Genomic DNA, 19109 nt, shown 5'->3' on the forward strand with positions numbered 1-19109 from the left:
CAGCTTATATGGAATTCCTTTATGTTGGTATGGGCTCAGCATACATCCAGTGTCACCAGCAGGAATATCTCAAAATGAGAAAACAATAGTGAATAATCGTGCAATACGTTCATTTAAAAAAAATTCTCATAAAAACATCAGCCACTAAACTCACATTTCTTTGTGCTATATAGCGGCACCCACTGAAAATTGCCTGGTTTGTTTAAAAACCTCACTGCTCATGTCTATGAGCCAGCATGCATTCCACCTGTGTTCGCCTGTGCTCCGTGCATTGCTTTCTCTGCGTTAACTCACTGTTGTTCCTGCTAGTCCCCTTGCTTTCCTATTAAAAACTGACCACACTAAACAGGAGAACACACCATGGTCAGTTCTCTAACTGTGCTGGTAACTCAGCCTGCTCTTTTACATTGATCAGACTTGTCTTGAACCCCCCCGCCCCCCTTCGTACAGGCATTCGCTAGGAAGAACGGTGTACTGCTACTGGGAATGTGATTGGTTACAAGAATGGGAAAAAGTGTATCTATAATGCTTTTTTATGAATCTATACACAAATGTTTTGCCTTTCACTTCTATATATATGTTGCGGCTTGCAAGTGGTTTACTGCGGATATGGCTTACGCTATCAGCAATAACCCCAGCGTTTTTGTTACTGGCACACCACGGAAACAATCCGATGGTTCGCGTGGCTAGCCATAAAGGTGAAAAGAGACCAGATCACCTCTATGATCTTGGAGGACTTGACATCACTTCCGGTTTAGGGCAGAAGTAAACAATTTTTTTTAAAGTAGTAGTAAACCGCGAAATAAATAAATAAATAAAAATCTTCTCCCTGCAAATTCATGTCATAATGTGCTAGTCCATTGTGAGCGCAGTGCGCATGAACAGTGACATTACCGTCATCTGCTAAGGTAAATATCTCCTAAATGGTGCACGTTTAGGAGATAGTTACTGTACCTACAGGTATGCCTTTTTAAAGGCTCACCTGTAGGTATACATTTAAAAAAATACCTTTGCTACCACTTTAAAGCAAAAGATTACTTTTTTTTTACCTTTGCTTTTAATGGTAGACTAGAGATTTGGGGTCTTATAGACCCCAGATCTCTCCATAAAGAGGACCTGTCATCCCTTATTTATATTACAAGAGATGTTTACATTCCTTGTAACAGGAAAAAAAAGTGATAAAAAAAAATTGAATGTAGAAAATAAATAAGAAAAAAACGTAAAGCAACCCCGTCCCCCCTGTGCGCAGAGGCAAATGCATGAGTAAGTCACGCACACGCACGCACACATATGTAAATGGTGTTCTCTCCACACAAGTGAGATATCACCGCAAACAATATAGTGAGAGCAAGAATTCTAGCACAAGACCTCCTCTGTAACTCCAAACAGGTAACCTGTAAAATTTTTATAGCGTCGTCAATGGAGATTTTTAAGTAGCGTAGTTTGTCGCCATTTCACAAGCGTGGAATTGAGTTCAAATGCCTTTGAAAAACCGTTGCTCAAATACCGTGTGACAAAAAAAATTGCAATGATCGCCATTTTATTCTCTAGGGTCTCTGCTAAAAATATATATATATATATATGTTGTTTTGGGGGGGGGGGGGGGGGTTTAAGTAATTTTCTAGCAAAACATACAGGTTTTTACTTGTAAAAAAAAAGTGTCCTTGGTCCGCAATTGGTAAAGTGAATAGGTTATTTTACAAGGTGAGGGTTTACAATCAACTTGCATTTTTAGACATAAATGCTAATACTGTGGATTAAGCAACAAAGTACAGGAACCAAAAGTAACTGATTAGGATTTATCAGACTCCAGCAAAAGCTGACTGTCTTCCTTGAATTTCTACACATTTCACTCTTACTAAATATGACCAATTATGTAACTACATACATTCTATCGTATATATATAATAATCACAGTAATGATAATGACCAACAAACACTTTTCTGTTTCTGGGAGATGAAAACACAGCAAGCAGTTTATTTTAGTTCATTTTTTTTTTCTGGGAATGCTTTTTTTACTGTTAGGTCACAGAAAAATACAGCATAAAAACAGCTGATTGCTTTTATACAAAGGTAGAACATTACCATTACTTTTCATTATCCTTGTTACTTAACTTTAGGTAGTGTTCCTAATAATACACTAGAAAAATGTATGCAGTAAAATAATGCTTAAACCAGAAATTTCTGGAGTTTTTTTGTTTTTGCTGTCAACCCATGAGCAACAACTGAAATATTTTCTAGTTAGCTGTTGCTGCATGCATTTGACATACCATCCTAACCTAATCATATACTGCTTTCTCAATTAGCAAACAAGTCTATATTTTGCAGTGTGGTACTGTGAAATAAAAAACTTGCAAACAATAGTCTATACATTTACCTAACTAAAAAAACCTAAAAAGCCTTTTTCAAGATGTAATAAAACATATTGTTTTGCTGCTGCTTTCATATTTAAGCCAAGCAGTAGAAAAATATATCAGACATACAATATATGTGAAAACAGAATAGACAGAATATCAGTGGTGGCCTGTCCACTGGGGGCGCAGGGGCGCCGCCCCCCCCCCCCCCTATCCATGCGTCCGGCCCCCTAATCTACATGCAGGGCACTGGACGCATGGATTCCAATGGGGTTTTTTCTTTTTTTTTTTGAAGCACGAGATTAGAGCCAGAGGCTCTAATAGGCTTCAAAAAAAGGGTGGGCTCATGGCGCAGGGCACTGCGCCCTGAGCCCACCCAGTTGTGTGACAATAACGAATGAATATTCGCTATTATCACACTAATTCTCCTCCCAGCCAATCAGGAAGCGGGTCTTGAGACCCGTTTTCCAATTGGCTGAAAGGAGAGGCCATGCTATTGGCCAAGGAGGAGGAGGAGAAGGAGGGAGGAGACGCAGGGGAAACCACAGATGCCTCCGCTGCCCACTGCCTGCCCTCCACGTCAGTCCAGGGTGAGTGTGTCGGTGACGAGGGGGGGGGGGGGTGGTATGGTGTGAGAGCTGCTGTGGTCCGGGGGGGTATGGTTTGGTCCGTCTGACACCCCCCCTCCCCCCTGGCCCATGGAGCACTAGCCGCCACTGTAGAATACGGTGTCGCTGATGCCGTCTGTGAGAATCATACTGTTCCGTAACACTACATAGAGCTTCCAGGCATCTCCCAAGCATGTCATTTAAAGGCTCTGCTTTTTCCACGTCACCCTCAAAATCTTAAACTGGAGTGTTACTGTTTGGTAAAAACGTTTTTTTTTTTTTTATTTGCATTGGTGCATGTTCACAATGACATTTACCAGCTTCCCATGCACTTCACTTGACTCCTTTGCCTATAAGCCTAGAAAATGGTCAGAACAGATTTTCAAGATGCGCTTCCATAAACTTCAGTTGGGTTTGGATTTAAAGTGAGACTTTGGCCAGGAAATTTAGTCCTGCTAGATCACTTCAGGCTGGCCCCTTTTGCAGGTTTTTAGCTATGTAAAACATTAAAAATAAGTATCTGCTCTATACTGTTTACAATCCAGTAATACACGGTCTCACTCTGCTTTGCACATGCTTCGTTGCTCTCTATTTTTAGGAATTTTTAGGCACTGCTGAGTTTATACAGGGTGATCTGCTGACAGCCTTAATGCAAAATTAAATTCTCCTATACTTTACAGCCAATGAAGCTGCTTCTGTTTGATCTGCAACTGCCATGGTGCTCCACATGTGATCAGTTATGACACCAGCCATTTTACGGTTTGACATTTTACTGTTTGACATGTAACTGTTGTTTTAAACTGTTAAATCAATGTGTTTAATTCCACTTTATGATTTACTGCTGATCAAGGGGCTCTGGGCTTCAACAAAATGGCATCCTCCAGCAAGAGGAAACAGGAGCAATGTTGGAGGCAATTTACAGCACACACTAATTTCGGTAGCATAATTATTAATGTAGAATGTATGTATTTTCCTAAAGAACATTATTTTTATCAAGTTGTCATGGGTAAAGTCCAGCTTTACCTTCACAATTTTTTGGACTTTACAATTGCTTTGACTATTGCCCTGCAAACCGAACCTTGAGACATTTACTCATACCTTATAGTCATATTAGATTTGTAGGTTTCTCCATATAGCCGGACTTTGAATACTGCATTACCATATTGTCTTTACTTGTTTTGCTATATTGACCTAAATCCCAAGCTGACTGATATTATCCAATTTCACTTTGCTTCATTATTTATTTCCCAAGTGCAGTTATTTAATGATTCTTGCAGGTTTCAGTTATAAGATAGCTAATGCAAAGCTGTTAGTTTTCAGGTACATCAACAGTTAGAAAGAGAATACTATTTTGTCTTGTATGTCCAGAGGCAGGAAACACTGCAAAGTGTGTTGAGAAAACAGGCAATCAAACCAAGAAAATAATCCTTTCTCGCATGACATTCCTGAACTACCAAGATGCAAGCTTGCCAAGGATATTTTTTAAATTTAATAGGACAAAAATATTAATGTCTTCTATTTCCCATCTAAAAATTCTCCAACTGCCAGTTAAAATTTTTCACGCCAAAGACATATTGTATGTTTTTTGGCATTCTAGTAAGGAATTAAACGACAGTATATTTTAAATGGATTTGCTAGAGATGCGTGGGACTTTTTAGGTGCTTATAGACAAAAAAAAATTATTTGCACATTATATCTAAAATCAATTTTTATTTCAGATAATCAAAGTTAAAAATTACATATTGTTAAAACCAAAATTCATACGGTCACTGTACAGAGTTTTTTTTTTTTGCTCAACATGTTTCACCAAGAGTTGCGGCTTATTCAGGCGTCGTATAAAACCCTGTACATAATTTCACATCATTTCAATGTGAATAAATAGAAATAGTATAAATTTATTAAATATGGACCTTTATCAGGCTACAAGCCAAAACCAAATTAACACATGGAAAAAGATTTTCAAAGATTTTTCATTGTTATACAAACACTTATAACATCTTAATATATGGCAGGGATCTTCAAACAATGGCCCTCCAGCTGTTGCGGAACTACACGTTCCATGAGGCATTGTAAAACTCTAACATTCTTAGACATGACTAGGCACGATGGGAATTGTAGTTCCTGAACTACTGGAGGGACATAGTTTGGAGACCCCTGATATGTGGGATATCTGATGAAAAGTTCTCACCCCAGATGTGAAATAGGAATTTAAACACTTTGATGGAAAACATGGATGGATAGACCTGTGGAATATCAGTGTGCCATAGAGGAAGTAAGCCCCCTAATGGAACCTGCAAATATGTAGGACCCATCCCCCATTGGAAAAAGGGGGAAAAAAAGGAAAAAGAGAAGAAAAGGGAAGAAAAGAGAAAATGGGGAAGAGGGAAACAACAATCGCAAATAAAAGCAATATCCTAACATTTTAGAACACCACTTTAGAGTGCGTCCAGTGACAATTGGCACCACCTAGCCACAACATGAGCACAAGATGGTATTGTTCAATCTATAAACTACAGTATAGATCACTGTTGGTATGGAAACCTTCAGTTCCATGGACAAGTGGAGGGATTAAAACCATAAAACCTCTTTCAAGTAACCATTCAGCACAGGAATTGATCTATATATTTTGCTTCCTTTATTATAGCACAAACATAAAATTTAGGTACACATACTACACTTTTGATTGGTAGGATAATGAAAGGTACTGTATACCAAGAAAAATCTAAAGTTTTTGATCTAAAATACCTTAAAAAACATTTTTGAAGCAACAAAACTATAACCTTGGTGCAAAGATTGGCAAATTTTGCATCTAGGAGGCATGCCAATAAACCAGTAGTCATAGAGCCTACACCAAAAAAAAAAAAAAAAGGAATTAAATATACTGCATGCAATCTTAAGAATCACTTATCCTGTCTAAATCCAAAAAGTTTCTTAGAGAGTAGCATCAAAACTTTTCAGTTTGTAGGCAGGTTGCCTACAGTAAGTTAGCTAGTTATGGCTGCCCTAGCCAAAGAGAAGGGGTTATTGTTTTTACCCCCTACCCTGAGCTTTGTGGGGTCCGGCCTCCCATCCTATGTGTTTATGAATAGGAGAGGGTTCCAGATACCCGGGAAGAGAACAGATGGAGACAGAGAGAGGATAAAAGGGCCTTGGGACTTGTGGTGTGCTCCAGGCCCCATCAACTTGCCGGAACACCTCTGTTATGCACAACTACCATTCTGATTTTATAATTTATGGACTCTTCCTATGCAGGTATGCTAGGGCAGCCACAGTTAGAGTTAGTCAGGAGAAAGTCTCTTGGCTGTTACAACAGCAAAGTTTTATTAATCGCTTTGAGCCTGGTCTGAAGGTATTCCAAGGGGTGCATGTTCGGTTTTGGCATATCAAAAGAACTGTAATTGCATGAAAGGGTATAAGTAACATTGCTACATAAGGTTAATTAGGCAAGATAAGAAAAAGGAGATAATTCTCATGAGTAACTGAAAGAAAGAACACGCTACAAGAAATCAGCCCAGGTGTCCTCTGATAGCAAGGGAGACCCTTCTTGGGCTCCCACTATAGCTGCTCATCTCCCATGGCAACTGAGAGCATGCTAACATCACAGAGGCCCTCAGCCTAACCAATGGCATGGGACGGGAGGAGTTATTGAGCTTGCATTAGGTCTGTGCTATGTGTTCGGCAGGACCCCATTTTGTTCCTGGAAGTGAGCCAACAGAGGTACATTGGACTGGTGGACTGGGCACAGGCTTAGCCTGTCCCTCCTAATGCAAAACATACAAGCGCAGTGTGTAGCAACATGGGACAAACCACCTGTCAGAGGAGCTCTGCACTTCATCACTACACACAGTGAGGCTCATCTCTAAGTCGGGAACTGACTTAATGTTTGACTTTTGAACTTGACAGCAGTCCCTGTCCCCACGCTCTGCACAAAGTATACTCCCATGTGCACGGGCGCAGTGGACACCGCCAACAAGCTTCCAGGTCACCTTTACAAGCCAACTTGTAATGCACAGTGAAATTGCAATGGAGAAACTTTGAAGAGGCCTGCCAGAACTTTAAAAACAACATTTCGACTTGACCACAGATATGGATGATTTATCAGTGCCAGGCTATAGCACATGATAGAAGGGTTTCAGGATTTACTTTATATTGTACAGGCAATTTATTCACAACTCAGGGACAGCAATTGCCAGAGTTGTTTCCATTGAGGGAAGTCCTCAATATATGACACCTTAAATTAGCTTGAAGGCTAGAGTCGGGAAACCATGCAAGAGACTACCAGTGTCAGGTGTAATTTCTTCTTTTAGTCTGAAAATTCCTTTTTTAATCAGATTTACAGTATCTAACAAAAGTGAATACACCCCTGACATTTTTGTAAATATTTTATCATATCTTTTCATGTGACAACACTGAAGAAATGACACTTTGCTACAATGTAAAGTAGTGAGTGTACAGCTTGTACAACAGTGTAAATTTGCTGTCCCCTCAAAATAACTCAACACACAGCCATTGATATCTAAACCACTGGCAACAAAAGTGAGTACACCCCTAAGGGAAAATGCCCAAATTGGGCCCAATTAGCCATTTTCCCAGGGTCATGTGATTCATTATTATTACAAGGTCTCAGGTGTGAATGGGGAGCAGGTGTTGTCAATTTGATGTTATCATTCTCACTCTCTCATACTGGTCACTGGAAGTTCAACATGGCACCTCATGGCAAAGAAGTCTCTGAGGATCTAAAAAAAATAATTGTTGCTCTACATAAAGATGGCCTAGGCTATAAGAAGATTGCCAAGACCCTGAAACTGAGCTGCAGCATGGTGGCCAAGACCATACAGTGGTTTAACAGGATAGGTTCCACTCAGAACAGGCCTCGCCATGGTGGACCAAAGAGGTTGAGTGCACGTTCTCAGCATCATATCCAGAGGTTGTCTTTGGGAAATATGAGTGCTGCCAGCATTGCTACAGAGATTGAAGGTTTGGGGGGGGGGGGGGGTCAGTCTGTCAGTGCTCAGACCATACGCCCCACACTGCATCAAATTGGTCTGAATGACTGTCGTCCCAGAAGGAAGTCTCTTCTAAAGATGATGCATAAGAAAGCCCGCAAATAGTTTGCTGAACACAAGCAGACTAAGGACATGGATTACTGGAACCATGTCCTATGGTCTGATGAGATAAACTTATTTGGTTCAGATGGTGTCAAGCGTGTGTGGCAGCAACCAAGTGAGGAGAACAAAGATAGGTGTGTCTTGCCTACAGTCAAGCATTTGTGATGGGAGTGTCATGGTCTGGGGCTGCATGAGTGCTGCAATGGGGAGCTATAGCTTATTGAGGGAACCATGAATGCCAACATGTACTGTGACATACTGAAGCAGAGCATGATTCCCTCCCTTTGGAGACTAGGCCGCAGGGCAGTATTTCAACATGATAACGACCCCAAACACACCTCTAAAATGACCACTGCATTGCTAAAGAAACTGAGGGTAAAGGTGATGGACTGGTCAAGCATGTCTCCCGACCTAAACCCTATTGAGCATCTGTGGGGCATCCTCAAATGGAAAGTGGAGAAGTGCAAGGTCTCTAACACCCACCAGCTCCGTAAAGTTGTCATGAAGGAGTGAAAGAGGACTCCAGTGGTAACCTGTGAAGCTCTGGTGACTAGGAATGATCAAACGGTTCGGGTCGACCATCGGTTCGACCCCAACATTGGCTGTTCGAGGTTCGGCCGAATTTAGAACTTTTTGTTGAAAAAGTTCGGAATTCGGCAACCTAGAACCGACCAAAATGCAATGGTTCAGGAAATGGGCTTTAAAAGCCCATGATTGGACCAGAACCATAAGTAAAAGCCAATTGAGGGGGCAGGAGAATGCTAGGAATGTGATTGGAGTGACTAGGGGGTCCATAGGCCAATCATTAGTGAATACGTTCCCCAGTATATAAGATAGCCCCCGCCAAATTCCTAGCATTCTTATACAGGGACATGGAAGAGAGTGGAAGCAGTTCTGTGACTTCTGTTACAAAGTGTCATTTAGCAATTTTTAGTGTGAGGAAAGGGATATTTAGTGTAGTTAGGGTGCTATTTTCCACTATAGTTAGCTTTAATTATTCAGTTTCTGTAGGGAAAGTGTTAAGTGTAAGGGGACCGTAGTGTAGTGTAGGGTTAACTGACTGTGACTGATATGGAAGGGTGACAAAACCCTTCCATATCAGGGTGACCGCTATAGAGAAAAGATCGTTTCTCTTGTGTCACATTCAGTGCACTAATATGGCTTTGCCCCTGTCAGCATTCTTTTTGCTGTAGGCGTTGATAGTGCTTTTTTGAGGACATGTTTGGAGTCAGGCATGATATCTGAACATGTGTATAGGGGTATATAAAAAAAGTTATTTTGCGGGGACAGCAAATTTACACTGTTATACAAGCTGTACACTCACTACTTTACATTGTAGCAAAGTGTCATTTCTTCAGCGTTGTCACATGAAAAGATATAATAAAATATTTACAAAAATGTGAGGGATGTACTCCCTTTATTAGATACTGTATAAAAGGTTAGTCTACCTAAAATTGTAATTTCTCTTGGTGGATGCTCAGGAGTTTAATTGTGTATTTATGTATCTTAGAGACTCTGGTGACAAGAGCTCAGTGTTATCAGATTTGCAAACTTGTCAAACGCATGACCCTGTTAGAATTTTTTTTTATTCTATATTATGAGCGATGCAACAGCCTCAGTCAGTACATTCAAAACAAAAAAAATAGGTGGGAGCAAAGCCAGAAACTGTAGTGAAGAGCTCCAAACAGCTTGAAACTCCAAGGGAGATAAAAAAAATCAGTGGGGGACAGATTCCATGTATACTGCATAAACTCCAGCATACCAAGTATCCAAGTATGCAAGTTTTCCATTAGTTTCAAAGCTAACTTTTGTATTTTTTGTTTAATACTGCCATAAATAATTTCTTAAACAAATCATAAAAAGGAGGGAGCATCTAAATGAAATCACTCTTATGCAGAGGAAAAAATGTATCCTGGTTGTATTGCCCTCCTCTCCTCTAATGGGTTCTTTAAATATTATGTGAATAATATTGCCCTGCAAAATAATACACCATTTTCATGTGTGAGTACAGTCAAAGTATCATTCAGGCAATATGCTGAACATTTCCACTTTTTCCTTTTCAATCATACAAAAGGAATTCACACTTCACATTTATAGGTGTTATTATTTCTGCAAACATGATCTGTTATGAATGCGCTAATAGGCACATGTGCGTAAAAACTGCTGTCGACTTGTATAGAGAGAAGCACACTTTTACAATTTTATAGTTGGAGTAATCGAAAACATTTTTGCAACATTTTCCAGCTTTTTATTATACTACTCTTGAACAGTGGTCCCCGCCCAGTGGCTTCAGAAGTGGATAATAGTTCTACTGGTTTTTGCTCCCAAAAACCTCTCAGCCAAGTATGAAACATTCATTTTAAAATATTAAAACACTTTTAGTAGATTGTAGTGTTCAGGCATTTGTTACTCCAGCCAAACTGTTTTTTTTTTTTTTTTTTAACTTTTGATAGAGCAAGGATGGCTAAAGCTGGCCATACACATATTGGAGTTTCTGATGACTCCTGCTAAATCTTCTGAAATGCGATCCTGTGGACACCATCCAACTCTGTAAAAATAAACTGAAAAATCGGAGGAGTCAAGCCTAGCATACAGAAAATCAGACAAAAGTACAGCTTTCGAAAGTGATCATACGATAATCTGGTCGTTAGCGCACAGCTTTCGAGAGCCGATCATGACAGTTTGTCTGAAATTATCTGGAGGGACAAACACAAACATTTTTCTTGTTTGATACCAGAATTTACGATTTTCGTTTAATCAATACATATTTCATCCAAAAATACAATACAATTACAATGCAATACATGACATCACTTACGAATTTTTATTCTGTCGTACGAGAACTTTCGTAACTTTAGTAACCTCTTAATTTTCGATATGGAGACTAGCATGCAAAAAAAAAATAAATAAAACAGACGACCATTTGTCTGATAATCTCATCGTGTGTACCTGGCTTTAGGTGTAAAATTATCAGCTAAAGATTGACTACATATTATTAGTCACAGGTGCTACAGCTGCTTGAATACAATAGCTGAATAAAGATATCTCCAGCCATGCTGTTTAGGAATTTATTCATTTTTCTCGTTCAGCTGTGGGCTGAATGAGAAAAACATAGTCGTCTATGGCTAACTTAAGGCAGGCCATACATGGTTCGAATCTCGGCTGGTTCAGAAGGAACCGGCTGAGATTTGAACCGTTAATGGACAGGCTGAATGTACAAAGTTGTTTGTTTGGCTAGCGATTGCTGTAGCCGCTAGCGATCAACATTGTCTTCTTCCAGCGGGGACGGCTGGTTGCAGGAAAGAAATTTGCTCCGTGTATGGCCTGCCTTAGAGTCTTGCTCAGGCTTTTTTTTTTTTTGCTGATTGCATCATTACTGAGAAGTCTTTTTTATGTCAGGAGAGGAAGTGATTAAACATTCTCTTTAACAGGGACACATAAAAACAGAACATTTTGGTAGAATGAGAAAGGTTTGGGACATCTGACAATGTTTTTATTTTTGCCAAGTCTTTCTACATACCTGGAGTCCAAGCTACATACCTGAAGTCCAGTTACAGTATATAACCATCATAAGAACAGGAAGTGAGGTAAAAGAGGCAAAAGATTAAAAAAAAGAAATGTTAATTCTTCCCCGCCCTATTCAAAATTAAAATAAAAAGCTTTAAATTTGAATGCTACTTTTGAGCCAACAAAATGTTGGTGGCGGCATGGCTTGGTAACATGAATTTCCACAGGCTATTTTCCTTGGTGCAGGAAGGATCTGATGCCAGGCTTTGCCTTTCCACCAACACCAATGGATAGTTCTGTTGCATGTTGACTAATAAGTGTGTAGCACTACTCTCTTGGGAGCTGCTGGTTACGGGTTCCACTGGGTTACCATTAGCAACAACATGACAGTTTTCCCAAGTGTTTTAGCTCAGTCAGGAAACAGTCCAGTAGTTTTGGTTTTTGTGTTTTTATTTGGAACTTGGATGGGAGAAGGGAATGAGTGGGATACTCCAAATTGCCGCACACCATACACCCCCCCCCCCCCCCGCCGCCGGCTCACTCACCCTGCCTGGACCTGTGGAGGGAGGGCAGGCAGCAGCAGCAAAAGATGGCGGTGGCGGCGGCTTCCACTTCTTCTCCCTCAGTCTTCTGTGTCTCATCCCTCCTCCTCCATGGCCAATGGCATTTCTTCTCCTTTCAGCCAATGGGAAACGGGGCTCCCTGATTGGCCAGGAGAAGGATCCGTGTGACAATAGCGAATATTCATTCCTTTTTTTTTTAGCCTATTGAAGCCTCTGGCTCTAATCACATGGTTAAAAAAAAAAAGCCCCATTGAACTGCATGTAGATTAGGGGGCCGGACGCATGGATACGGGGGGCGGCACCCGTGCGCCCCCAATGCACCAGCCGCCACTGGGGGAGATTATGGTGTTGGGTTGTTTTATCAGGGGTTGGGCTTGGACCCTCAGTTCCAGTGAAGGTAACTCTTAAGGCGCCAGCGTACCAAGACATTTTCGAAAATGTCATGTCAAATGTCCCATCTTTGTGGAAACTGTTTGGGGATGTCCTCTTCCTGTTGCAACATGACTGTGCACCAGTGTACAAACAAGGTCCATAAAGACATGAAGCAAGTTTGGGGTGGGGGAACTTAACTGGTCTGCACAGAGTCCTGACATCAACAAATGCGCTTCTGGAAGAATGGTCAAACATTCCCATAGACACACTCCTAAACCTTGTGGACAGCCTTCCCTGAAGAGTTGAAGCTGTTATAGCTGCAAAGGGTGGGCCAACTCAATAATGAACTCTATGGACTAAGACGGGGATGCCATTAAAGTTCATGTGCGTGTAAAGGCAGGTGTTCTAATATTTTTGACAATACAGTGTATAAATATATATATATATATATATATATATATATATATATATGTGTGTGTGTGTGTGTGTATATATATATATGTATATATATATATATATATATATATATATATATATATATATATACAAATATATATATATACAAAAAAATTAAGGAATACATTGAAAACACATCAGATCTCAATGGGGAAAAATATCATGCTGGATATCTATACTGATATGGACTGGGTAATGTGTTAGGAATGAGAGGATGTCAAATCATTTAATGGAATCAAAAATTATCAACCTGCTGAAGGCTAAATTCAAAGACACCTCAAAAATCAAAGTGAAAAAATGATGCAGCAGGCTAGTCCATTTTGCTTAAATTGTATTGCAGCAACTCAGAATTTTACTCAGTAGTTTGCATGGCCCCAATGTGCTTGTATGCAAGCCTGACCACGTAGAGGCATGCTCCTAATGAGGGATGGTGTCCTGGTGTATTTCCTCCCAAATCTGGACTAGTGCATCAGTAAACTCCTGAGCAGACTGAGGTGCAACCTTGCGACGTCGGATGGAACATAACGTCCCAAAGGTATTCTACTAGATTTAGGTCAGGAGAGCGTGGGGGCCATTTAGTGGTATCAATTCCTTCATCCTACAGGAACTGGCTGCATAATCTCACCACATGAGGCTGAGCATTGTCGTGCACCAGGAGGAACCCAGAACACACTGCACCAGCGTAGGGTCTGACAATGGGTCCAAGGATTTCATTCCGATACCTAATGGCAGTCAGGGTGCCATTGTCTAGCCTGGAGAGGTCTGTGTGTCCCTCTATGGATATGCCTTCCCAGACCATCACTGACCCACCATCAAACTGGTAATGCTGAACAATGATACAGGCAGCATAACATTCTCCACTGCTTCTCCAGACCCTTTCACATCTGTCACATGTGTTCAGGGTGAACCTACTCTCATATGTGAAAAGGACAGGGTGCCAGTGGAGGACCTGCCAATTCTGGTGTTCATCGGCAAATACCAATCAAGCTCCATGGTGCCGGGCAGTTAGCACAGGGCCCACTAGAAGACATTGGGCCCTCAGGCCACCCTCATGAAGTCTGTTTCTGATTGTTTCCTTCTATGGCCCTGTCCAGCTCTCTAGAGTAACTGTCTGTCTCCTGGAATCTCCTCCATGATCTTGAGATTGTGCTGGGAAACACAGCAAACCTTCTTGCAATGGCATGTATTGATGTGCCCTCCTGGATGAGTTGGACTGCCAGTGCAACCTCTTTAAAGTCCAGGTATTGCCTCATGCTACCAGTAGTGACACTGGCCAAATGCAAAACTAGTAAAAAAACAGTCTGAAAAGATGAGTAGGGGAAGACAATGTCAGTGGCCTCCACCTGTAAAACCTTTCCTGTTTTGGAGGTTGTGTAATTGTTGCCCTTCTAGTGCACCTGTTGTTAATTTCATAATGTCATTTACACCAAAGCAGCTGAAACTGAATAACAGCCCCCTCTGCTACTTAACTGACCAGATCATAATCCCTGGAGTTTAATTGACTTGATGCTATACTCCAATTAAAAGTGTTCCTTTCATTTTTTTGAGCAGTGTGTATACATACATTATATATATATATATATATATATATATATATATATATATATATATATATATATATATATATATCACTAAATAAGAATAATATTTCCTTGCAGGTAATATCATTTGTGGCTTTATTAAACTCAGAAAACTCCCATGAAAATATATCTTCAGGTATGTACTGTATCTTCTGTTCAGCAGGCTGTGGCAGCCATAATTGTGATGGATGAACCATTATTAATTGTACAGAAACTGGCAAATGATCAGAGAGAAAGTAAAAAACTTGCAAGATTTCAGTCTGTGTGAGCAAGAACGTTGGTGTAAAATTTCAAAACCAGCCAAACACATCAGGGAGGACCTTCTGTGTGTGGTATGAAAATGGAGTATGTCAGATCTTCATTTGATAAAGTAAAACATTTTGTGTATAAAGCTAAGCTGGGCCACATGCATGGGCTTGCACCATGCATCAGCTTGTATATGAGATCATATTACCCTTCAGTGTAAATCAGAACATTTTCAAAAGTTTAAATAAATCCTTTAGGCAAAAAAGAGCTAATAGATTTGAAAGGTCACAAATTCAATTTTGTGAACAAACTGCATTTCTTTAGCAACTCATCCGGTGTTGGATCCTTATAATAAGTGACATTGTGAAATGTTTCTATATAGGGAGCGAAAATTTGCGAACCCCCTCAGGAAAAAGAATCGAGATATCAGAGTGTTCTCTAATTGGAGATTTTTCCATAAACGATCTCACACTGCTGCACGTAATGATCAATGCATGCACAGGACCTATTCCTGGAGAGAGAGATATGTTTTGGGTTGATCTAATTATAGAAAACAAAGCCTAACCCTTGGATAACACAATTACATGATTTTCAAAGGACTCCTAAGAATGAAAGACAGGAATACATTAATCACCACTTCAATTTATCAATCTTACTGGAAAAGCAAACCTGATTAGTGTGTATTAATATCGCAGCTACATACTCTGACTACACAATTCTACAGTGCATATAATTAATACCCTAGAGACCTGCACAATCCCAGGGAGCCGATGTTCATCTGTCTGCTGAGCAGCCTCTGCTGAAATTAACTCATTCGCATCTCGCTCCTCAAATGGGAAGTGGAGAGACCATGGGGAAACTGAGAGCGCCTTCACTCAGCACAGCTGAGGACACATTCCAATGCACAATGCCAATAAACGGGCATATAACTGTAAAGCCTAACGCTGTGATGACTACAAACACAATCAGATGCCAAAATTATTATTTTCATAACATATGAATAGAGTGTGAAATTACAACCAGGCCATAGAGCTCCCCTGGCCGTAAAAAAGCCATGAATACCAGCCAATCATGCCATCTCAACTTTATGATCGCCAAGCATAACATATTATTTTCACTGGGCATGCCACTGTGACATCAGGGACAATGGACCAATGTAATGCTAATTTTCTAGATATTTATTTGTCCTGACACTGTAGCCTTAATGAAAGGGATATTTCTATTTGCATTGTAGCCATTATACAATTTATTTGTTATTTGGTAGCTTTGCATGTGAATACCTGTTAATAGTATTTGTACTGACTGCTTAGCAATGCTTATTAATCTTACCTGTTAGGACAACCTGCAATTGTTTATGGGACCAGAGACAGAAAACATTAAGGAAAGGGGGCGCAAGCACCTAGTGCATTACCCTTGGGACACCTTCTAAAAATGTATTGAATGCCAAAAACATACTGTACTCAGTGACAAACATGAAGAGTAATATCGCATAAAACAAGTCCACCTCATGTGAAAAGGACATGTCCCTGTGTTAGGACCGCTGCCGCGTTTCAGGAGGCATGCTCCCTTCCTCAGAGACTGTAAAGCGTTAAGCAGGGTATACACAGACCTAAAATCAGTCAAACTTTCTGACTTTTGGTCTGTGTGTACAGCTGTCTGTTTAACCACTTGCTGCCCGCCCACCGTCAAATGGCGGCGGAGTAGTGCGGCTCTCGTTCTGGAACAATGTCATATGACGGCGCCCCAGAACGGCCGCTCTCAAGTGCCCGCGGGGGCGTGCAGTGCAGTGATCGTGGCCGCGCCGTGTTCCTAGGACACGGCGCACCCCGAAATTGGTAAAGAGCCAATGACTTGGCTTTTTACCTATGTGATCGGCTGTGTCCAATCACAGCCAGTAACATGTAAATGAGGAAGGGCCGTTTACCGGCTCTCCTCGCCTCACACTGTCAGAATGTGTGGCGAGGAGAGCCGATCAGCGGCTCCTCCTCAAAGGTGAGTCTAGGACAGGTAATCAGGGCACTGATCATCAGTGCCCTGATTACAGTAAAGTAAAAAAACAGTGTCCATCAGTGCCCACAATCAGTGGCCACAGTGCCCACAATCAGGGCCTACAATCAATGGCTACAATCAGTGCCCATAGTGCTGCCAGTCAGTGCCCATCAGTGCCTGCTCATCTGTGCTGCCCATCAATGTCCATCAGTGCCGCCCGTCAGCGCACACCAGTGCCACCCGTCAGTGCTGCCTATCAGTGCCACCTCTCAGTGACCATCAGTACCACCTTTCAGTGTCCATCAGTGCCGCCTATCAGTGCTCATCAGTGCCGCCTACCTGCTCATCAGTGCCGCCTATCAGTGCCCATCAGTGCGGTATATTAATACCTCCTCATCAGTGCCATCTCATAAGTGCCCATAAGTGCCATCTCATCACTGCAGCCTATCAGTGCCCATCAGTGCCACCTCATCAGTGCACATCAGTGAATAAAAAAATTACTTATTTTTTAAAATTTACTGACAGAATATAAGAAAAACTTTCTTTTTCAAAATGTTCTGTCTTTTTTCTTTTTTTTAGTAAGAAATAAAAAACTCAGCAGTGATTAAATACCACCAAAAGAAAGCTATATTTGTGTGAAAGAAATGATAAAAATGTCATATGGGTACAGTGTAGCATGACTGCGTAATTGTCATTCAAGGTGTGACAGCGCTGAAAGCTGAAAATTGGCCTTGGCAGGAAGGGGGTGAAAGGGCCCTGTATTGAAGTGGTTAACAGATCAACTGGTCTCTATCAAACAATAATGCTGAAAAACTACTGGTTGAACAAAAAAAAAACTGCACATGTATACTCAGGTTTAGTTATACAAAGGCCGTAAGCTGACGATTAAAGAATCACTTTCAGATCAATGCTATTTATTTGTCCTCAACTCATTTTAGATGAAGTTAAAAGCTTGTTTGTCTTTACTTCTCCTATGGATCACAGGAGTGCAAAACAAACAACACTCCTGTTTTCAGCAGACAGCAAAACTGAAGTCCACTCTCTGCTGATGTCACGGATGTCAGTCCAGGCACCACATCATCAGGACCATGGAGTCAGGATCCACCAGATCCCTGGACCAACACCTGGCTCAGCCTCTCAGTCAGCAGCTGAGAGCCTGAGTCACCCGTTCCCCCCTCCACAGCTTAGCGCTCCAATGAGCGAGGAGGGGGCAGAGCGGAGAACTACTGACTGAAAGTCAGCAGCTCTCTGGTCGTGGAGCTGCCAGAACCGAGCGCGTGGTGGTGTTCGATCGCTCAGTTTTCAGTGTAGAGGCCCTTGGGACAGATGCAGCATCGGATCGACCTAAGTAAGTATAAATGGGGAAGAACATTGAATCCCATACTTCTCTTTTAACATCCTAATAAAGGCAGCCAAAAGTGGTTTTGTCTACTTTTAAGATCACAGATCACTATTTTGTACCCTTCCAAACAATAATCATCTTCCTTCACATTTTCAAGAAATGCAAGGTAAGATTTTCCAAGTGAAGCACCCTCCACAATAGGTTGTTAGGTTGTTAGGTAAATTTAGTTATTTTGCTCCTCTGTACTTAGTTGAGCAGGTTGTGATTGCTCTGGGTTTTACTGGCTGTGGGTTTGACTGCTCCCCCCTGCCTTTTGGATAGTTCTAGAAAGTAGTGGACTGGATGAGGCAAATCGGCAGTTGAGTATTTATTTTGTCTCAACCAATCCCTGAAAGAGGGAGCCCGGATGGTGGCTGGGAGTGAGCATAAATAGTGAGAAGCCAGGAGCTACCCTGTTATTGTCCAGGAGGAGAAGTTCCCAGATTGGAGGGCTACTGCCCACCCAGCAGCCCAGTTGACATTTACCAAGAAGCTCATCAAGGTTCCAGCTATGTTAAAGCTAGGGGGCTATTTACTAAGAACCTCTGAAGCTAAAGAAGGGTTATTTCACCTAGGATCTCATCTGGAGAGGAAATGTCCACCTAACGCAGGAGGGAGACATCCCAGTATCTAAGCATTACAGACCTGAGTGCAGGATCTGGGTAACTGTTGCTGCTGCTTACCCCTGGTGCACTAATCCTAAGGCTTGTCTGGCCTGAAGCATTGCTTATGGTGTTGCCGGAATGTTCATTCCCTAAACTATTGTTTAGGCACTGTTCTAAGAATTGGCTGCAGATTGAAGAATGTCATTTTCTTTCTGTTCAGAGTTCTGGGGTATCCCACAACTCCCTGCCCTATCTAAGTTTTTCAGCAATAAACTTTAAAAAGGCAATCCCTAGATTATTTATTGATCTAGAAGACTGGATGTTGCTGCTGTGTGCCTGG

This window comes from Pelophylax lessonae (assembly GCF_965119305.1).
Source record: "Pelophylax lessonae genome assembly, chromosome: 2".
Classification (NCBI taxonomy): Eukaryota; Metazoa; Chordata; class Amphibia; order Anura; family Ranidae; genus Pelophylax; species Pelophylax lessonae.